The sequence below is a fragment of the Bufo gargarizans genome, chromosome 5 (genome assembly GCF_014858855.1).
Source record: "Bufo gargarizans isolate SCDJY-AF-19 chromosome 5, ASM1485885v1, whole genome shotgun sequence".
In the NCBI taxonomy this organism is placed as follows: domain Eukaryota; kingdom Metazoa; phylum Chordata; class Amphibia; order Anura; family Bufonidae; genus Bufo; species Bufo gargarizans.
Window position 1 is genome coordinate 376199393 of NC_058084.1, and position 23548 is coordinate 376222940.

At 42.0% G+C, this 23548-nt stretch overlaps 1 long non-coding RNA gene across 1 annotated transcript; it reads left to right on the top strand.

Moving 5' to 3' along the window:
- Window positions 1-10562: 10562 nt before the first annotated feature.
- LOC122938555 lies at window positions 10563-15272 on the top strand. Its single transcript, XR_006390034.1, has 4 exons — window positions 10563-10621; window positions 11186-11256; window positions 13473-13517; window positions 15091-15272. It is a non-coding gene; the product is annotated as an uncharacterized LOC122938555 (long non-coding RNA).
- The last annotated feature ends 8276 nt before the right edge of the window (window positions 15273-23548 follow it).

Consider the following 23548-nt stretch of genomic DNA (forward strand, 5'->3'; position numbering starts at 1 on the left):
GTGTAGTAAATTATTGGTAGCCGTACTTTTTCGGAAAAGAGATGTAGTGATCCGCTCATGCTCTTTACGCAGCTTCAAATCCAGAAAATCCACCGTATCATCCGATATGGTATACGTCAAGTGTATGTTCAAATCATTGATATTCAATGTATCTATGAACTGGATGCAGGTCTCCCTGGAGCCCTGCCAGAGAAACAGGATATCATCAATATAGCGGAACCAACCCACCACGCCCCCACTGAAAGACGACGACGGGTACACGCAGGTCTCCTCCCACCAGCCTAAAAATAGGTTTGCGTAGGAGGGCGCACAGCGTGCACCCATCGCGGTCCCAGACTCCTGCCTGTAAAAAATCCGATCAAAAACAAAATAATTATGATGTAACACAAAATGCAGGAGACTCACCAGGAAGGCGCGATGGGCCGGCTCCTCCGAAATTGATTGTTCCAAAAAATGGGTTGTAGCCCTGATGCCGTCCTTGTGTGCAATATTCGTATAAAGAGACTCGACGTCACAGGTTACCAGTAATATATCGGAGGTGATTGATAAATGTTCCAATATTTCTATTAAGTGGAGAGAATCCCGTACATAGGAGGGTAATCCTAGAACAATGGGTTGAAGAAAGAAGTCCACATAAGTGCAAGCCTGTTCACACAAGCCCCCGATGCCGGCCACAATGGGTCGACCCGGGGCATTGCTAGGGTCTCCAAAGATCTGGGGCCCAAGCCCCAATTAATATGGCCCAATTCTCTAAGTCGCCCCCTCTCCCCCCACACATCGCATTTTGCTGTACTTGCTATACATCAGCACTTACCTCTCACATCCAGGGCCTCCCAGGTGACGTCTGATGTAGATCTTCTCTGTCATCATCTTCTCTATTCAGTCTGGACAACTTCTCTCAGCCGCCTCGTCTCTGCAGAGTGTGACACACAGACATCTTTGCTTCCTCACTTTTCTATCATCATCCCCCAACCTGGAGTCCCCACAGTGTTATCCTGCTGCTCCCTGTGCCCCCCAATACCCCCAAATACTATCCTGAAGAAAAATTTGTGCCCCCATAGTAATACTGCCCCCTATAGTGCCCCCAACTGTGATGACGCTCCCCAAGGGTGCCCCCATTAGTAGAAGAGCCCTCCAGTTTTAATAATACCCTCACAGAGCCCCCAGTAGAAATAAGGCCCCCTATTGTTCCCCTAGTGGTAATAAAGCTCTCTATATGCCCCTCAGTAGTAATAAGGCCCCCCCCATAGTGCTCTGAGTAGAAATATAGAAATAAGGCGGATCTATAAGTCCCTCCTATAGAGCCCCCAGTAGTAATAGGAATGCCTAATCTCCCCTGGATTTGCAGTTGTAGTTATATTCCTCCCTCCACCATACAGTCCCATGTAAATAACATTACACCATCTCTCCTGCCCCCTCCAAAATACAGTCCCAAGTAAATATCATCCCCTCACCAGCCGCCTCCAACATGCAATACCATGTAAACATCACCCCATCAACATTCAGTCCCATGTAAGTAACATCATTCCCCCACCAGCCACTTTCAACATACAGTCCCATGTAAATAACATCACTCCCTCCCACAGCTGCCTCCAACATACAGTCCCAAGTAAATGACGTAATTCCCTCCCACAGCCGCCTTCAACATACAGTCCCATGTAAATAACATCACCCTGCCCCAGCCCCCTCCAACATTCAGTCCCATGTAAATAACATCACTCCCTCTCACAGCTGCCTTTAACATACAGTCCCATATAAATAACATCACTTCCTCCTACAGCCACCACCATCATACAGTCCCATGTAAACAACATCTCTACCTCCCACAGCCTCCATCAATACAGTCCCATGTAAATAACATCACTCCCTCCTACAGCAACCATCAACATACAGTCAGGGATGGTTTTAGACAAAATGTGGCCCTTGGGAAAATCAAAAGTGGGGCCCCAAATCTTGTAATGTACTAACAACACAGTTACATTCTGTCGATTCCGGCCCTCCCTCACAGATTTACACGCCATAAAGCTCCTCACACAGTTCTTCACCCTTATGGCCCCAGAATATGCCAACATGCCCCCTCCCCTCACACCAATGAGTTCCCCTTACTCACTGCATCTAAGTGTGTTAAAAACCAGAAGAGCGGGATTCCTCTTCAGGCGCACTTTCCCCCAGAGGAGATCAGGGAAAGCACCCTGTTCTAAAAATGAGCTGCAGCCTGTACTAAGCTTCCAGGCTCATTGTTAGTATATCCCAGTTCAGGCCACTAGATGGCAGCACTGAACTGTGATAAAGTGATTTCTATACAGAATCATGGAGCAATTTACATCTGATGATTGTAAGTTGTGGTCCACTTGGGGGACTTAACAAAAAGAAAAAAATATATAAAAAAAAAGTTTTGAAAATATAAAAAAAAAACATAAAAATTTAAATCACCCCATTCCCCAAAATAAAAGGAAACAAGAAAAAAATAGAATTATGGGCATCGCCGTATGCGAAAGCACCCATACTATTAAAATATTTTTTTTAAAAAGCCCATATGGTGAATGGCATAACAGATTTTTTTTTTTAAAAAAAGGCTGTTTTGAGGGTTTTTTTATCACTTTATCTCCCAAGAAAATTTTTATAACAAGTGATCAAGTTATACACAACCCAAATGGTATTGTCAAAAACGACAGATTGTCCGGCAAGATATGAGCCCCCACACATCTCCGTGGACATAACTATAAAAAAGTTATGACAGTCAGAATATCACGATGAAATTTTTTTTTATAGTCAGTCCTGATAAGACTTAGCTTGCTGCAGTAAGCGGGCCTATAGAGGTCCTGAGTGGGGGGGCTGTTAGGATTGCCACCTTTCCCAACAACATATACTGGTTACACAAGTTGGTGTGGGTTAATACAGGTGTTATTTGATCATATTTTATGTTTTGCTCCATTTTTTTTCCTCAATAAAATCAAGCTTTTCACTGTTGGGGACACCTTGTGTATTTAAGTTTCATTTAGCCTCTATTTTTAAAATGTTTCTGTGGAGATTCAAACTCATAACATTCTACATTAAGGGTGAAAACCTTAATTACTGGGCTGTAGAGCTCAATGCTATGATTTTGCTGAAAAACCTCATAGAAGTTTCTCGTATTATACAAGAGAAACTTCTATGACGTTTTCAGCAATAACTAAGCATTGAACTCTATAGCCCAGTGGTTAAGATTTTCACCTGTTATGTAGAAGGTTGTGAGTTTAAATCCCCACAGAAACATTTTAAAAATACTGGTTACACAAGTTAAAAAGGTTGGTGTAGGCTAATACGGGTGTTATTTGATCATATTTTACATTTTGCTCCATTGTTTTCTCAATAAAATAAAAATGCTCACTGTTAGGAACTGTGTATTTAAGTTTTATTTAGCCTCTATTAAAAAAAAAGTTTCTGTAGGGATTTGAACTCACAACCTTCTACATTAAGGCTGGGTTCACACCTAAGTGCTTTACAGCACGTTCATACGCGCTGTAAAACGCTCAACAGGCAAGAACCAATGATTCCCTATGGGAATGGTTCTCACCTGAGCGTTTTACAGCGTTTTCCGAACGCGCTGTAAAACGCCCTATGCCCCAAGAAGTACAGGAGCTTCTTTGGGGCATAGTGTCGCGCGTTCCCGTACATAGACTTCCAGGAACGCGCGACAATGGGCGTTCGCTTGCACAGGAGCCGCGTATGTGAGACGCCCATAGAATCGCGCATACAGAGCGCTCCATCCAGTACGCTCAGGTGTGAACCCAGCGTCAAAAGAACCTGTCATCAACTTTATGCTGATCTCACTGAAGGCAGCATGAAATAGTGACAGAATTGCTGATGTCAGCGGTGTGTCACTCATGAGCTGAGAGTAAGTGGTTGCTGAGAACCAGCATCATAATCATTGCAGCCCAGGCCTTGAAAAGAGTCAAATCTACTTGGAGAGTCATGGTTATTCATAATCTCCTGCTCTCTCGCCTATCTGCTGTAGAAGGCTGTCAATCATCAGTAGGTGGGCAGGGAGAGCAGTAATTCATGAATACCCATGACTCTTCTCAGGTGTCTGTGACTCCATTCCAGGCCCAGTCTGCAATGATTGTGATGTTGGTTCTCAGCAACCACTTTTAACTTTTAAATGACAGAGTAGAGACTCACCTGTCTCTACTTTATTCTGCCGTTAGTATTGGTAGCACAAAGTTGATGACAGGTTCCCTTTAAGGGCAAAAACCTTAACCACTGGGCTATAGTGCTCAATGCTATGTCAGTGCTGAAAAACATCATAGAAGTTTCTCTTCTGTTAAAAACAACATAGAAGTCTGCCTTGTATTATACAGAAGAAACTTCTATGAGGTGGCTACAGCGTGAGTGGAATGAGCCCTAATGGGCTTAGGCACTTCCAAGCCATTCTGCTCAAAGCAGATAGTGATAGCTACTCTTATCCATCTGTATATTGAAGCTTTTGTTAATTTTTCCTGTCTTTTCTTCCCCGAATGGGACACAAACAGGTGGTCTGTCATCCTAAACTCTTTTGTCCTTTGGACATATATTTTTAATGCTCTTCCTACATCCAGCGAGTAAAGCTTACACTCTTCCTCTGAAATTCAATCTGCTGATTTAGATTAGTAAAACAAGGAACTTTCGGTTGAAAAGAAGGTAGAGTCCTTAGTAATACTCTATCCCGAAAAAAAATTGTGTAGGGTGCAGCACATGCCAAGGCCTGGATCTCACTCACCCGCTTGGCTGAAGTGATTGCTACTAGAAAACAGACCTTCATGGACAAACATTGTCTGGATTTTTCTGTTTTGACCATCCAGCCTAAAGACTGAATTCTGTTGAATATCAACTGAAGATATGAGTTGAGAATCTCCATGCTCAACGCTTTCACCAGCCAGTCGTCCAAATATGGGATTATTGTTATCCCCAGTTCTCTGAGGCCGGCTACTACCGCCACTATCACTTTCGTAAACGTGAATAGGGGTGATGAAATTCTGAATGGGAGTGCCGTTAACTGCAGGTGATTTAGTTCCCCCTGTAAAGAAATTGCAATGCGTAGGAATCTCCGGTGAACGCTGTGAATAGGAATGTGCAAATACGCGTCTTTTAGATCTATCGTAGCAAGGTAGTCTCCTAGCTCTAGAAGACTTAGTGCGGACTGAACGGTCTCCATACGGAAACTCTTCTTGCGTATGAATTTGTTCAGATATCTTAGATCTACAATAGCCCTCCATCCCCTTTGGGGTTTTGGGACCAGAAACACCTTTGAATATACGAAATATTATATATATGAAAGACTTCTCTTTCCGGAACAGGCTCTAGAACATTCATCTGAATGAACTCTTTTATAGCCTGCTCTACTAGTCCTTGTTTCTGACCTTGTAATTTTTGTGTTCTGACATACTTGTCTGGGGGTCTGGCTTGCAACTTGATACGATTTTTTATGGTATCCATGACCCATAGATCTTTCACCACCTTCTCCCATTCCCCCCTACAGGCATACCTCTGGTGTAAAAACTCCAGCTTGGATTTGGAGGGCGGCCCTCCTCTTCCACAGCCTCTGCCTCGCTCTGTAGAAGACCCCCTGGAGATACCCCTTCTTAACCACTTGCCGCACACGTAACGCCGATAGGCGTCTGGGCGGCGGCAGTCTCAGGCTCAGCGACGCCTATTGGCGTCATCTCGTGAGACCCGAGATTTTGCGTGAACGAGCGCGGGCATGCGCACGCGTTCACAGCGACACGCAGCTGAGAAGTTAAACTACAGCCTGCCAGCACTGATCATTCGCTGGCAGGCTATAGATGCGATTTTTTTAACATCAGAAAGGTATATTAGACGCTGTTCAGCGTCTGATATACCTGCTACCTGGTCCTCTGGTGGTCCCTTTTGCTTGGATCGACCACCAGAGGACACAGGCAGCTCTGTAAGTAGCACCAATCACCACACTACACTACACCCCCCCCCCCGTCACTTATTAACCCTTTATTAACCCCTGATCACCCCCCCTGTCATTGAACACCCCCCTGTCATTGAACACCCCCCTGTAAGGCTCCATTCAGACGTCCGTATGTGTTTTGCGGATCCGCGGATCTACAAAACACGGACACCGACAATGTGCTTTCCGCATTTTTGCGGATCCGCACATTGCCAGAACTATATAAAAAAAGCTTTTTCTTGTCCGCAAGGCTCTACAGAAAACGCAGTGTTTGCCCGATCAGGCCTGATCTTGTGCGCACACTTGCGTTCAGTCCGCCCAACCGCAGTGACAGAATATATATTTTTCTGATCACTGCAAAAACACCGTAAAATCGCTGCAGCGCTATAAAGATCACTTTTGAGGGGCATGGCGAGTTCATAGAAGATTATTTTTTTGGGCACAAGTTAGCGGAAATTTTTTATTTTTTATTTTTTTCTTACAAAGTCTCATATTCCACTAACTTGTGACAAAAAATAAAATCTTACATGAACTCACCATACCCCTCACGGAATCCAAATGCGTAAAAATGCCCTGTGAAATCTTTTTTTCCGCCTAGGTGCGTAAAGGGGCCGAAAGTCCAACGAGTACCTTTAGGCTTAACAGCAGGCATCCTCAAACTGTGGCCCTCCAGCTGTTGCAAAACTACGAGTCCCAGCATGCCCGAACAGCCTACAGGTATCAGCCTGCAGCAGGGCATTGTGGGAGTTGTAGTTTTACAACAGCCGGAGGGCCGCAGTTTGAGAATGTCTGCTTTACAGGGTTGCTGACAATTTAGCCCCGCCCAAAATGCCAGAACAGTTAACACACCCCACAAATAACCCCATTTTCGGAAAGTAGACACCCAAAGGTATTCACTGAGGGGAATAGTGAGTCCGTGGGAGATTTTCTTTGCCAGAAGTTAGCAGAAATGGAAACTATTATTTTATTTTTTTCTCAGAAAGTGTCATTTTCCGCTAACTTGTGAAAAAAATTTTAATCATACATGAACTCACCATGCCCCTCTGCGAATACTTTGGGGTGTCTTCTTTCTAAAATGGGGTCATTTGGGGGGTATTTATACTATCCCGGCATTCTAGCCCCTCAAGAAACATGACAGGTGCTCAGAAAGTCAGAGCTGCTTCAAAATGCGGAAATTCCCATTTTTGTACCATAGTTTGTAAACACTATAACTTTTGCGCAAACCAATAAATATACACTTTATTGGATTTTTTTTATCAAAGACATGTAGCACAATAAATTCTGACACAAACTTGTATAGAAATGTAATTATATTTGAACAATTTTACCATAAAAAGTTAAAAATACACTTTTTTTGAGAAAATTGCGGTCTATTTTGATTGATATCAGAAAAACGAAAACTCTCAGCAGCAATCAAATACCACCAAAAGAAAGATGTATTTGTGAGAAGAAAAGGGGGTAAAATTCATTTGGGTGCCAAGTTGCATGACCGAGCAATAAACCGTTAAAGTTGTGAAGTGCCGATTTGTAAAAACGGGCCTGGTCAAAGGGGGGTATAAACCTGCGGTCCTTAAGTGGTTAAATCGGATGTCTCTGCTCCGTCTGTTCTTCTGTGAATGCTGAACAAGAAACTTAGTCATAGACTCATAAAGCATTGGTTGCAGAGAACCAAAGCGCCAACAAGAAAGCCCGATACACAAAAAACTCTACAAGAGGGAGATCCCCTCATCTCAGTTGTCTCAGTTAAAACCCTGTTAATCTCTAAATGGTCCAAGACATTTCACCATAAGAAGTATAACGGTACACTCCTCAACTTACTAAAAAACACCTTGACGGGGGTAATCGTTTCCTCAGGGTTATGATTAATATTTGTGACTGCCTATCTCTCTCTTTCTTTTCATTGACAGTTTGAGGGCGTTATAGAGGTGGTGTGCGGCTGTTGTTCCCTACCATTATATTATGTCATGATTATTACGTTTTAACATCGGATTTATTAAAATTATATTTTTATTCGTCAAGGTGTTTTTGCACTCCATTTTTTGTAGTGTTTATAAGGTAAAACCCTTTTACCTGTTAGGAGCGTTGCAGGATCCCGGCAGAGCGGCGTGGATGACGGACGCTGGCTGTTTTTATCCCTCCCTCCAGTGAGGCGGCGTGCGCGCAGACACACGCACGCAAAGCTGGCCGGGGAGAGGCGGAACCTCCAGAGGGATGCGTCGCCATAGCCGAGGTAACCCCTGGTCTCTTAAAGAAACAGGGGTCAAGATACCGGAGCTAATCCTGCATATTATAATGGACACAGTGTGCTGTCCGCATCCGCATTTCCGGAGCGCGACCCCAATCTTCTGGTCCGCGGCTCCGGAAAAAAAATAGAACATGTACATGAAATTGCGGACAAGAATAGGCAGTTCTATGGGGTTGCTGGCCGGGTGTATTGCAGATGGACCCTTATAGGATCTGCATTTTAATAGATTCATTGACATCTCCTGTCCTATGCTTTCAGGAGGATTACAAATCCCGTGGGTGCTGCTGCTGTAGGATGACAAGGAAACAAGATTTTATTCTGTTCAAAAAGGCTTTCACTGTGTAAAACTTAACAAAAATTATAGATATATTAGGTATCGCCACGTCCGTAACAACTTGCTCTATAAAAATATCTTATTATATGCCCCCTCAGGTCAATGCTGTAAAGAAAAGTAAAAAAAAAGTATGCTTTTCACCTTGCCTCACAAAAAGTGTAATACCAAGCGATCTAAAATTCTTATGTACCCAAAAATGGTACCAATCAAACTATCTTCTCATCCCGCAAAAAATCTGACTCTACCTAAGACAATCGGCCAAAAAACTATGGCTCTCAGAAAATGGCAACACAAAAAACAGATTTTATTCTGTTCAAAAAGGCTTTCACTAAAACTAAACAAAAATAAAAATGATTATTGGGAATTTGCTGGACAATAGGCCTATGGGAGAGAATATTACTAGTGTGCATATTCCATCTAGGCCCCCACAATGATAATCCTCCATTATTAATCCTGGTCCAGTAATGACTCTTCCTGATGGCTTGTTCACACGAACGTGTGCTGCCCGTTGCCGTATTGCGGACCGCATTTGCTGATCCGCAATACACAGGCACCGTTCCGTGTGCATTCCGCATTACAGATGCGGACCCATTCACTTCAATGGGTCCGCAAATCCGGAGATGCAGAATGGTGCGGAACGGAAGCACGGAACGGAACACTACAGAAGAACTACAGAGTGTTTCCTGGGGTTCCGTTCCATGCCTCCAAGTGAATGGGCCCACGATCCCCATGCGGCTGGGCCACGGTTGGTGCCCGTGCATGGCGGACCGCAATTTGCGGTCCACAGCACGAGCACGGGCTTCACGCGGTCGTATGAACGAGCCCTGAGGCTCAGCCTGAGACACATTATCCCCACAAAAATGACCCCTCTGGGCAACTGAAGAAAAACAGTCACCTACTACTGGTGCCCTCACTCCCTAACTGGTCTGAGTAGTGTGGTGCAGCAGGCCAGGCACTGTTTAGTTATTAATATTGTGCCTTAGCTCAGCTCAGTTGCTCAGGCTGAGCCTCAGGCCAGGGGGACTTAACTTGGTCAGTGTGAGTGAGTAACATTGTGACACTGACTATAGATCATACCAGTGCACCACGGTACTGCGGCGGCAGCAGGAAGCGCACAGCGTCATAGCAACCAATGACGCTGTGCGCTCCTGCACTCAGAAGAAATCCAGGCCGGTATCACGCGGTCCGTGTTCCACGGACGTGTGCATGAGGCTTTAGTGAAGGCCTTTACAGAGCCTTGCTATCTGGGGGAAGGGTAGTGTTTATCCAAATCACCAAAAATTCAGGTCAAATTCCGAAACAATAGATTTCATTTGCTCCCCTCTACTACATTATATACAGTAGTAAAGATCATATGATCCTACATGTTGGTAAAGAGTAAAAATATTAGTTTGGACACGATTAGCAGTCCCACCACCACACTGGCCTGGTGGTGATCTGATCATGTATGGTCAAGGTTTGTATGCACAGTTATTGGGGGAGATTCATCAAAACTAGTGTAAAGCAAAACTGGCTTAGTTGCCCATAGCAACCAATCAGATTCCACCTCTCATTTTTCAGAGCTCCTGTGATGACTGAAAGGATCAATCTGATTGGTTGCTATGGGCAACTAAGCCAGCTTCCCTTGGCACCAGTTCTGATAAATCTCTCCCATTGTGTCTGTATACAGCTATGCACAATGCAAATGATGTCATACGCTCCAATTCACAAAATAGAATAAATCATCACTCAAAATAGAATTTAAGCAAATATCTTTATTTATTTAGTTGGGTAATTAAAGGCCGCAATGCTTATTACTTAACCAATTAATTATAATCTGGTTAATCCAATTTATTCTCAAATATAAATAAGTAAATATTTAAACCAATAAACCATATAACACTCAGTCCACTCAGAGAGTGACTTAACCCCCGTCAATAAGCAAAGCGACAAAATAAATAGGGAAGGGAGGGAGGGAACTTGAAAAATACTTACGTGAATGAGCCAAAATCGTTATTTTCTGTTCTTTTATAGGTTCTCAAACTGGCAGTTAAAGTGATCTCCAATCAAATTTGAAGATATCAGCGCAAGCACCCACAGCATCTGGGTTAACCCATTCTTCACATAGGTAAGTAAATAATATAATCAACATATTAACTGTAATGTTAGGTGCCATGTCATCATGGCTCACCACACTGAATTTATCAGTATGGTTCGCTCCATGATGTCATACGCTCCAATTCACAAAATAGAATAAATCATCACTCAAAATAGAATTTAAGCAAATATCTTTATTTATTTAGTTGGGTAATTAAAGGCCGCAATGCTTATTACTTAACCAATTAATTATAATCTGGTTAATCCAATTTATTCTCAAATATAAATAAGTAAATATTTAAACCAATAAACCATATAACACTCAGTCCACTCAGAGAGTGACTTAACCCCACAACGCCACATAAAAACAAGTGGCCCAATAAACATTGCAAGCCTTTAATAAAAACCATTATCAATTATGTTCTGCAAATCTGAAATGAATATATCACATCCAATATCAGAAAGCTGATCATCCTTTTCTTGGTAAAGTCCTCTAACGAATCCTTCTAATTCAACATGTCTGTAATTGCCATGACCAATTTCCTTCAAATAAATCTCCATTTTTTTTATTAATTCTTTTCCTAATTGTTTCCAGAAAGGATAACTCAGAATTGAACCAAGAAAATTTTGGGATGATGTCAGAAAATACGAGTACAACACCATCAAGTAAGTAGCATATTTTACATAACAATTCTTTTAATTCATAAATTAACAAATGCGTTTTGATTTTTCCCAAATCAAACGAGCCAATATGTAAAATAAACAGGTCAGGTTTCGACATTTTTGAATATATAAGGCTGACATTCTTGAAGATATCAGAAATTTTAAGGTCAGCAAAGGAAAACCAGTTTATGGAAAATTCTGCTGAATAACCTAAATTAACAGTAGAATGTCTAAAAGCAGATCTTCTCTCAGCCAATTGAATCAGTTCATCACCAAAAATCCATACAACTTTTGAAGGTCCTATATCAATAATGGGGGATTTGAGATTTTATTGTCTGCAGCAATCTCGCTTAATCTTAGAGCAGCAAAGAAAGCTATAGAAAATGCTGCAGAAAATAAATTGGTTTCATATTCCGAAGAACAAACTAATACTAAATTACATATGACCTTTTGTAACAATTCAATAGATAAAGGGCTGGTCTTAACATTGTGGACTGACTTTCTTTTGATACCTTTAATCATTAGTTTAATGATAAAATTATTCAGAATAGAGCTTTCGCCTTTTAATTTAAAGAAAAAAGAAATGCCCGATAATTTTTTAGAAATAGAATCGGCTTGTAAACCGTTGTTGTAAAGATATATAATAAATTTGATAAAATTCCCTAAATTAAAATCAATGTAAGAAATTTTTTGAGATATGCAGAAAAGCTTCCAATCCAACCATGCGGCAGAATATGCTGCCCATGTATTCTTGGCTAATGAACCAAAATTAAGTTCATTAGTTAATCCTCTGATATCTCCCAAAGATGAGTTGGACAAGGAATTCCCATTCGGGAAGCTCGAGGTGTCATTAAGAAGAATTCCTTGAAGCGCTGTCGGGACAAATAATCAGCAATATAATTAGTTTTCCCAGAAATAAATCTAGCTTTTATCCAAATGTTAAATTTTAGACATTGAAAAACTATCTTACGCAATAATGAAGAAACTAACGGAGACTTTGAAGTTAAACAGTTTATGGAAAAAACTACTCCCATATTGTCCGACCTTAGCAGAATTCTCTTATTCTGAAACACTGAGGACCAAATTGTTAGAGAAACTAGAACTGGAAATAATTCTAGAAAAACCAAATTTTTTGAGTACTTGTTATTAGTAATCCAATTTAAAGGCCAACGTTCGGCAGACCAAAAGTTGTCAAAATAAGCACCATATCCAATAGCACCAGACGCATCTGTATAAAGAGACAAGGTGTCTGAGCCAACAAACTCTTCCTGCCAAATGGTGTGACCGTTAAATTCACATAAAATTGCAACCAAACTGAAATGTCATCCTTTAGTTGTTTGGTGATGCGAATATGGGATCGAGGTGAGGACTTACCTGATGTGGCAGCATACAATCTTTTAGAAAAGACCCTTCCCATGGGAATCACACGAGAAATAAAATTAAGAGAACCTAAAAGAGACTGAAGTTGTTTAAGCGTAATTTTTTCTTTTCCGGATATGCGAGTTAATTGTTGAACAGTATTCTGGATTTTTTCCATTGGTATGCTAAATTCCATTGTTACTGTATTTATATCTATGCCCAAAAACTTGAGATTCGTAGTAGGATAGACAGTTTTATCTACAGCTAATGGAATGCAGAAATATTTAGCTATACCAATGAATCTATTCAGAAGATTCATACAATCATCCGAATCTACACGACCTATAAATAAAAAGTCATCGAGATAATGTAGTAAAAATCCACTACCTGAGTGAATATCCATAACCCAGTGTAGAAAAGTTGAAAACGCCTCAAAATAAAAGCAAGATAGGGTGAATCCCATGGGAAGGGCCATATCATAAAAGAATTTATCGAGAAAATAAAAACCCAAAGAATTATAACCGATGGGGTTTATAGGTAGTAGTCTGAAAGCAGATTTAATGTCAGCTTTGGCAAGAAGAGAATTGCGGCCTGCTTTTTGTAAAAAAGACAAAGCTTGATCAAATGAGGAGTATTTCACACTGGCTTTATTTTTTTCCATCTCATCGTTAAGGAACTGAATTTAGGATAAGATAAATTGTGAATAAGACGAAAAGAATTTGGTTCTTTTTTAGGAACTAAAGCTAAAGGAGATATACGAAAATTCAAGAAGGGGGGAGAATCAAAGGGACCAGCAATCCTACCTGCCAAAATTTCAGATTCAATTTTTTCTTTAACAATGTCAATATTTTGTTTTACAGATAACGCATTTTCAACTAGAATGCAACCTGGACCCACAAATTCAGGTATGAAAAACCCATTGGTAAAACTGTCAATTAATAAATTAGCCATCTGAATGTTTGGGTAATGACCTAGCCACTGAATTATTATTGGCAAATTCAGCGGAGTCACCTTGTTTAAACGATTGAATTTCCTTGTTAGAAATTGGGAAGTGAATACCTTGTTTTTTAAAACATTTTGAGGCTGAATGAGAACCGGCACAGAAAGAACACTCGTGTCGGTATTTGCAATTATGTTGCCATCTGCAATGCGACTCGTTAAATGCGAAACAGATACCTTTTTTGACGTTAATGAAATTGGGTTGACGAAAAAGATTGTTTTTGTTAGGGAGCATTAAATTCAACCAAAGCCCGACATCTTTACTACCCCAATTTAGATTCGGATATACTGCAAGTTTCTGACGAAAGGATTCGTCATACAGACACCAACCCATTCCGCCAAAATTTCTATATGCCTCCAAAATAGTATCTACATGGTAAATTAAACCAGTACAAAGACTAGGAAATTTTTCACCCAAAACTGCTGCGTATATATTAAATGCTTGCAGTCAGTTAAAAAAGGATTTCTGGTGTAATTTTCTATTTTCTTCAGAATCTGATTTTTTGTCTTTCAATAATTCACTTTTTAAATTCTCACTAGATGAAGGAAGAAGAGAAAAAATTTCAACATATTCTTTTCTCCAAATTTTTTCTTTCACGCTCAAGGGTAAATGAAACCCTAATGGAGAAATTTGACACGCCAGAACTTCTTTAACAGATGTCTCTTTTATACCTGAGTTAAATTCAAGCTCAGGAATTACTGCCATTTCAGGGTTAATATTGGACATTTTAGGTACATTAGTGAACGGTTGAATGGTTGAATTAGCAGCAGTCAGACTATTAAGGGTATTAACTTGACTGACATCTGCTAATCCAGACCAAACATTTTTTGGTGACTCATCCTTTTTAGATAGGTAAAGTAAAAATTCATCAAACAACTGAATCTTCAATTTAGAAGAATCAATGTCAAGTGAATTAATCTCTTGATTAATAGTGCCCTGCGGTTTGCAGTCACTTAAAAAGTTATAATTCAGCTCACCAGAAGCAGATGATGTAGGAGGATGATCAACTGTTGAAGCAGGTGATGGCTCCTGAGTGACAGTTGAATGCTGTTGAAAATGACGCCGTTGAATTTTCCTGCTGGCTCGGCTTGAAGATAAGTTGGTTTTCTTGGTCTTAGAAGGAGGCGCATATTGTGAAGGGGAATATGCCCTCTTGTCTCTCCGCTGACGTTTTTTAATCGGCGAGCGGGTCTCAGGTTTTTCGCGCATGCGCAAAAAATTATCGCAGGGAGGATCGATCAGTTCGGCGCTCGCGCCAGGTACTGCGCAGCAGACGGGATTAGAAGATAAAAGAAGCTCTTCTTGCTGGTCCGGTCCTTGCTGTAAGCACTTCCTCAGCCATTCTTCTCCCCCTTTGCTTTCTGCTCTGAAAATAAGTTGTTTCAACAGATCTTCCATGACACAGATGAACGCAGGTCTGTCTCTTGAAAAATACTTACGTGAATGAGCCAAAATCGTTATTTTCTGTTCTTTTATAGGTTCTCAAACTGGCAGTTAAAGTGATCTCCAATCAAATTTGAAGATATCAGCGCAAGCACCCACAGCATCTGGGTTAACCCATTCTTCACATAGGTAAGTAAATAATATAATCAACATATTAACTGTAATGTTAGGTGCCATGTCATCATGGCTCACCACACTGAATTTATCAGTATGGTTCGCTCCAGAATGCTAATTAGTTGTGTATAGGAACAGAGGGAATTACTGCTCTATCAGTTAACCAAACGTAATGTTTTAATTTTGTAAGCAAATCCGGCCTTGCATCTAGACTAATTTAGATAACTGGGCACAAAGACCAGTGATTTTGGCCTTTTCTGTGAAGCCATCTACATATAGGACCACATCCAAGACGTCTGAAAGTCAAACAAAGCCGGTTTTACTGGCTCATGAGAATGATGACTACACAATGGGAGCTACTATCATTAAACAAACAGGAACTGTTTGAAAGTACAACAAGCTAAATCAAGACTCACTAAAATTGCATTTATAGAATACTGTTTTGGTTTCAAACAGAATGGTGGCCGGAAGAACTGGCCTGGCATAGAAAAAGTCCTTGTGACTGTATAAAATACTAGCGTTGTCTTCATAAACCACAAAGCGCAGGACGTGCTGGCAACGTTCTTTAAGGGAGTCACTTGTAATCAATCTATTATATTATGCATTGTAGTTTTCTTTATAGAGTATCAATGAGATATTGTGTTATAGATCAGGCTACTGTCACACTGGCGTTTTGGCTTTCCATTTGTGAGATCCGTTCAGGGCTCTCACAAGCGTCCAAAACTGATCAGTTCAGCCCCAATGCATTCTGATTGGATAAGGATCCGCTCAGAATGGAGGGGCCCCCCCAGAGCGTATAGCTTGGGGGGCACATGGTGGCAGGGGCACTGGAGTAATTTTATTAAAGAATTCAAGGTTTTTGGGTTAAAAGGATGGTTTTTTGGTGTTTCTCTCTCTCCCCCCCCCCCCCCTCCCCTGTTTCTTTTACTTCAAATTCTAGGTCTCCTGACAGGAATCCAGTTTGGGCTGGTTCCCTTAGTGATCTGCCTGGATACAGGATGCTGAGAACAGCTGTCGGGATTGGCCAGCTGTTTCTGAAGCGGGAAATGCTGAACAGCTGATTGGCAGCTGTCAGATTTGAGCGGGAATCAGCGTGGTTAAATTGACAGCGCACAGGTGCCCAGCTGTCAGTTCAAGTGGAGCAACCTGAAAGGAGCAGCCCTCCCTCCCCCTTTTTTTATCGTCGTGTTGCTTATCTTGGGGGTGATCGGTCACCCAGCTCGTGCTGGGTGGACTTAATGGTCCATAAAGAGTTAATGAGTTTTTAAGTATTTATTCAAATTATTTATATTTTATGGTTGGTTTATTTATTGGTATTGATTGATTCAATATTTGGTTTATTTGGTATGATAAATTGGTAAAACCCCAAATAAAGCAACACGGCCTACTTATTCCAAACTGATTTGTCTCATGTTCATTTATTTATTTGGTAAAAGTTATAGGTTCAGTAAAATGTGTCCTCTGCCACCCATGCATCAGTTTGCCTCCGATCAGTCTCCATTCCGCTCTGGAGGCAGACACCAAAACATTGCCTGCAGCGTTTTGCTGTCCGCCTGACGAAGCGGAGCCAAATGGATCCGTCGTGGCACACAATGTAAGTCAATGGGGATGGATCCGTTTTTTCTGACACAATCTGGCACAATAGAAAACGGATCCGTCCCCCATTGACTTTGAATGATGTTCAAGACGGATCCGTCATGGCTATAGAAGACATAATACAACCAGATCCGTTCATGATGGATGCATGCAGTTGTATTATGGTAATGGAAGCGTTTTTGCAGATCTATGACAGATACGCAAAAAACGCTAGTGTGAAAGTAGCCTTAGTTTTGCTACCTGAGACTAATTACACCGCAGTGTTTTACTGAGCGCTGAAGACACCTGTGTGTAACACAGAGGCTTTCAACCCGCTACTTGTCACCACCCCAGTCCTGACTATGTACATGTCCTGACTATGTACCCTGCACATTTGACTTGTTACACACAGGTGTCTTCAGCGCTCAACAGGACTGAAGACTAAAGAAAGACTCTCCATAGCAGTTCTAAGTTACAGCTTTAGGCCGGATGCACACGGCCATGTTCCGCGGCTGAGAGCGGTCCGTGGTATGCCGGGCTGGATTCCTGTTCAGAGCAGGAGCGCACGGCGTCATTGGTTGCTATGACGCCGTGCACTTCATGTCGCCGCTGCACTACAGTAATACACTATACGAGTGTATTACTGTAGTGCAGCGGCGGCATGAAGTGCATTCGGCCTTACTAAGAAGACTCTTTAAATCGAAAAGACAGTTGCACTTTTGTTTGTTGATGTACCATAATATAAACCGAACCGAGAAAGCTGGAATTTACAGTGGAAACTAATTATGTAAAACAGGGCCGTCAACCATAGGTTACAACCTGCATACAGTACGGTATAACAAAATGTTTCCTAATAATAATCAGATCTTCAGCACAACATCACGCTAGCAGTAGAGATCGTTCGTCCTTATACTGTGAAGGAGATGTAAATGCGCGGTCTCTTTCACCTAACGAGCAGCCAACAATCGGCATATGTAAACCCACCTTAAAACAACAAATGTAATAAAACTGTCTCCACCTGCATAAGCTTGATAAGTGATTATATGTAGGGAGTTACCATACACTGACTAATAACGCATGATAATTGTGTATGCAGGGGCCGACTGGGAACTAAAAGTGGCCCTGGGGAAAAGAACTTAAAGGGGCCTCATGTTGTAGACATATTGAAAGAAGGCAACATAATTAGGCAGGGTGAACAGAAGTAGGCAGGGCAGGGCAATATACCTCCCCAGCTGGACCAAATACCACAGTGCAGCACAAAATACTGCCACCTGGGCCACAGTTTTCACCTGTATAGCTGTCCTGAGGACATCAATACAGTTAAATTCGGGAGGGCTGACAGGTGAGTAGGAGAGAATCAGATTATTATGTACCTAACTTGCGGCCATGAGAAGGGATTGGGTGGCCCTCCTAGGCATCGGCCCACCGGGAAATTTCCCTGTAGGGTCTATGGCCAATCCACCCCTGTGTATATGTATTAAGATAAAGTGAGTAGCAGAATTGATACATTTACATAATAAAGAGCCAGTAAGTACAGTTTTCAGAGCCTCAAGTCTAGCATTTTTTTGTTTCTTCACCTCTGCATTTCAAAAGCCACCCCTTTTTATTTTTATGTTGGTATAGCAGAATGGGATTTGGGTTTATGTGGGACGAGTTGTAATTTTTAATGACACATTTTTGGGGTAGCTTTACTGTATTGTATAACATTTAAAAATGTATTTGGCATAAGGGCTCATGCACACGACCGTATGCATTTTGCGGTCCGCAAAAAACGGATCTGCAAAAAATACGGATGACGTCCGTGTGCATTGCGTATTTTGCGGAACAGAACAGCTGGCTCCTAATAGAACAGTACTATCCTTGTCCGTAATGCGGACAATAATACGACATGTTCTATTTTTTTGCAGAACAGAAATACGGACATACGGAATGTACACAGAGTAACTTCAGGTTTTTTTTTTTTGCGGACCCATTGAAATGAATGGTTCTGCATACAGCCCCGCAGCGGACACGGAAAGAAATTACGTTCGTGTGCATGTGCCCTAACACTGTGAAAAAAACTGCAGTTCAGCCATTGTTTTTAGGGCTTCGATTTTATGGCGTTCACTCTCAACGGTAAAAGTGAGATGGTAACTACGGTATTCTGTGGGTCAGTGCGATTATGGAGATACCAAATTGATGTGTTATTTTCCAATTAGTAATTCTGACGGGCAGTCTATTACATCCTGCCAGAGGCACAATGCAAAAGCTGCTGAAACATGGCAGGCATGAGGGCCTTCAGACGCAGCACCCCCAACTGCGTGGTTTACAATAAGGCACAGTTCTTGGTGGTTGCAACTTAAATATATACAGTACAGACTCCTGGGAAGAACACACATTTCACAGTTACAAGATACACACACAGGACACTGTAACAGCTGTTTCTGGCTTGAGGCACAGGGAATGGTTCATCTAACTCGCAGGAATTATGGCTGTAACCACAATATACAGCAGAGCAACTAACCTCCCCATCTGTGGTGGTACTCACCCCTCTCTATAACTGCCAGCTGGATGACTGCCCAGCTTAACTCTGTTTAGTGGTTCTCCCCGTATATGGAAATGCAGCAAACTTTGCCCTACTCAGCACTCCAACCCCTCTCTGATCCAACTCCTGGGAACAGGATTCCAGCTCTTCATAGTTGATCAACTTGTCACAATCCCAACTGTGTCAAAACTGGCAGCACTTTCTGCAGTCCCTGTCTTCTGAAGCTTCAGCCTGCTCTCCAAGGCCTACAAGTCAATGGCTGTGCACAGCACCCCATGGCACAGCATGTGGCTTAACACCAATAAGTGCTGCCACTTCTTCCCTTCAACTACCTATATCACTTCACTAAAGAGACATGTAGTGGCCATATTCTAAAACAGGGGTACTCAACTCGTTTTATTAAAGGTCCACATACATGGGTCTACAGTCAGGTGAAGGTCCGAACTGAATGCACAGGAAAGATGAATGCCCCATTAGTGCCCCCAGTAAGAATAACTCCATCTCACCTTCTCCATTTGCTCGCGCCACAGTGGACACTCTCTGCTGACTGGAAGCTCAGGACAGGACCTGCACTCCAGTGTGATGACATCTCGAAGGTCCTGTCCTGTCCTCCAGTCAGCAGTGAGCGTTTCCTACAGAGCGAGCAAATGGAGGAGGTGAGTGCTTTTATTTTTTATTGACACAAGTGGAAGTGAAGGTAAAGGCTGTACTAAGGAGCGCTCTGCATTGGAGGCGCTCATTAGTAACAGTCCGTACAGGAAAATACTGGCAATTAATATTGCCGGTAGAAAACAAATTCCAGCACTGACACTGCCACTTAAATACCGGCCTTGCCAGTGAGCTACTGGCCGGGAGGCAACCCTAGCCGCAGAACAGACATATGTATTTTAGTTCCACATCAAATCCCCATTATTGGGGGATTGTATGCGGACCCCTTCATTTCAATGGGGCCACAAAAGATGCAGACAGCGCACAGTGTGCTCTCTGCATCTTTTGTGGCCCCATTGAACTGAAGGGGTCCGCATACAATCCACCAATAATGGGGATTGGATTTGGAACAAAAATACCATGGTGTGAATGGAGCCTTATCTTTATTTCACCATTAGGCTACTTTCACACTAGCTGGATCCGGCAGAGTTCAGCAAAAAAACACTTCATTTACTGATAATACAACCATCTGCATCCGTTATGAACGGATCCGGTTGTATTATCTTTAACATACCCAAGACGGATCCGTCATGAACTCTATTAAAAGTCAATGGGGGACGGATCCGTTTTCTATTGTTTCAGAGAAAACGGATCCATCCCCATTGACTTGCATTGTGGGTCATGCCATTTTCATCTGCATCCCATGATGGAAAGAAAACCGCAGCTTGCAGCGGTTTTCTCTTCGGTATTGGAACGCAACCAAACGGAAGGAAATGCATTTTGGAGCATTCCGTTCTGTTCAGTTACGATCAGGGCGTGGCTTGGCGGACCCGGGGCGGCGTTTTAAAGTCCCTCTTTCGAGGGTGGCCTGAGTGGCCACCCTATTCAGTGGTGGCAATGGTGATGTCCGGCTCCCTTCTCCAGCAGCATGTACAGTGCTGCCCATAATTACTCATACACCCCTGGCAAATTTTGACTTGGTTACTTTTATTCAACCAGCAAGTAATTTTTTGACGGGAAATGACATAGGTGTCTCCCAAAAGATAATAAGACGATGTACAAGAGGCATTATTGTGGGAGAAAAAAAAAAACATTTCTCAGCTTTTATTTACATTTGAGCAAAAAGTGTCCAGTCCAAAATTATTCATACCCTTCTCAATAATCAATAGAAAAGCCTTTATTGGCTATTACAGCAAACACTTCCTATAATTGCAGACCAGCTTTTGGCATGTCTCCACAGGTGTTTTTGCTTAGTCATCTTTACCAATGAGCTCCAAATCTTTCAGGTTGGAGGGTCTTCTTGCCATCACCCTGATCTTTAGCTCCCTCCACAGATTCTCAATTGGATTCAAGTCTGGACTCTGGCTGGGCCAGTCCAAAACATTAATGTTGTTGTCTCCTAACCATTTCTTCACCAATTTTGCTGTGTGTTTTGGGTCATTGTCATGCTGCCTGATGTTGTCATTGAGAATCCTCATGTATTGCTCTTTTTTCATGGTGCCGTTTACTGTGATTAGGTTCCCTGGTCCATTGACTGAAAAACACCCCCAAAGCATTAGGTTCCCACCACCATGTTTGACAGTGGGGATGGTGTTCTTTGGGTTGAAGGCTTCTCATTTTTTATATAAAAAACACACTTTATCCAGCTCACCTTCCTGGTCAATGTATGCTCCCGACTACAGAAACCTTAGGGGAGTGTCCTCATTGCAGGCTGCATGTAACTTGAAAAAGGAATGGTCTCGGATTCAAATGGAGATCCTCTTAAAACTTCTTCTTTATTGATACATTCAATTTACAGCAGACACAGCCACTTGGTACACAAAACAAATTGTTGACGCGTTTCGGGTACTTGACCCTTAGTCGTAACAATGTCGCATAGTGAGACACTGAAATTTAAATGAATTCAGTGCCCGTCCTTCCAAAATTCAAGGGAGGTGGGCATTTACTTCATTGGTTGTCTCACTATGTGACACACCCATCATCTAGGCTGTTAATCACAGGATAGATGTGTTTCACATTGTGCTGGAACTCTAGATCCAATTAAGCCCCTTAGGGAACTAAAGTCCCGTCATATTGACAAAAAAAAAGGGGGAAAGAGAAACCGCACAGTGTGAATATCATACTACATATAAAAACATATAATATCATGACTAATATCTATGATCTTGAACTTGCCGTTGAATTCCTGACTTAAGGGATTGCATCCATAGCTTCTACAAGAGTAATAAGTACACTACCATTGTCCCTTTAATTCAGAATTTAATGATAAATGTACATTAGCTCCCTTTTCAAATTTAGACCAGCTGGGACTCTACTGTTAAGTCTGAATATCCAGAACGCCTCCCGCAGGAGGAGTTTTTTTTACAATGGTCACCCCCTCTCGTGGGTGCAAACACCCTCTCTATTGCAAAGGCATTAAAGCTTTTTATTTTGCGAGCATGCATCTGCACGAAATGCCTCGCTACATTGGAGATATTTAATGCGTTCGGGTTATTTATATAATTCAAATGCTCCAGGAGTCGATTCTTGAACTTCCGAATTGTTACGACTAAGGGTCAAGTACCCGAAACGCGTCAACAATTTGTTTTGTGTATCAAGTGGCTGTGTCTGCTGTAAATTGAATGCATCAATAAAGAAAAAGTTTTAAGAGGATCTCCATTCTCCTTTTTTACACCAAATGAAGGAAACATCATTGTGACCAAATAAATCAATTTTTGTTTCATCTGACCATAACACAGAAGAGCAGAAGTCTTCTTCTTTGTCCAGATGAGCTTTTGCAAAGGCCAAGCAAGCTTTTGTGTGCCTTATCAGGAGAAGTGGCGTCCTCCTTGGTCTGCATTGTGCAGTGACCGTTGGATTGTCTGCCTTGAGACATTGTCACCAGCAGAGCCCAGATTCACCAGGATGGCCTTGGTGGTGATCTTTGGATTCTTTTTCACCTCTCTAACTATCCTCCTGGCCAGCACAGGTGTCACTTTTGGCTTCCCACCACGTCCTCTAAGATTTTCCACATTGCAGAACATCTTGTATTTTTTGCTCAAATGTAAATAAAAGCTGTACATCGTCTTATTATCTTTTGGGAGACACCTATGTCATTTCCCATCAAAAAATTACTTACTGGTTAAATAAAAGTAACTTTAAGTCAAAATTTGCCAGGGGTATGAATAATTATGGGCAGCACTGTAAGTGTCCTTTGGAGCTTGAAGCTCCCTTACCTGCCGCTGCAGGAGAGGAGGGACTGGTGCAGGCGTCGGATGAAAGAGCTGAGAGAAACAAGTCCCGGCGCCTAAAGTGCTGCTTCCTATGGAAGGGATGTTAGGGGTCCAGGCAGCTGGCGCCCACAGTATTTGGACTGCAGTCCACCAGTTGAGTACCCCTGGTCTAAAATTTCAGTATCCTATACAATGTATCAATTCAAACAGTGCTGCAGATAAACAGGTATAACAACAGTCATTATAAAGATACAGTATCCTGTCAACAAATCAAGGGTTAAGGCAGGCATAATAATGCTGGACAATTGCAATGTGATAGACATTACACAACACAGAATAGATTATGACTTCTCTATGCAGTCACCATGTCAGGGTGACTTGTTACTCTGAGGGGGCACAATCCTGGGCATATTACTGTGA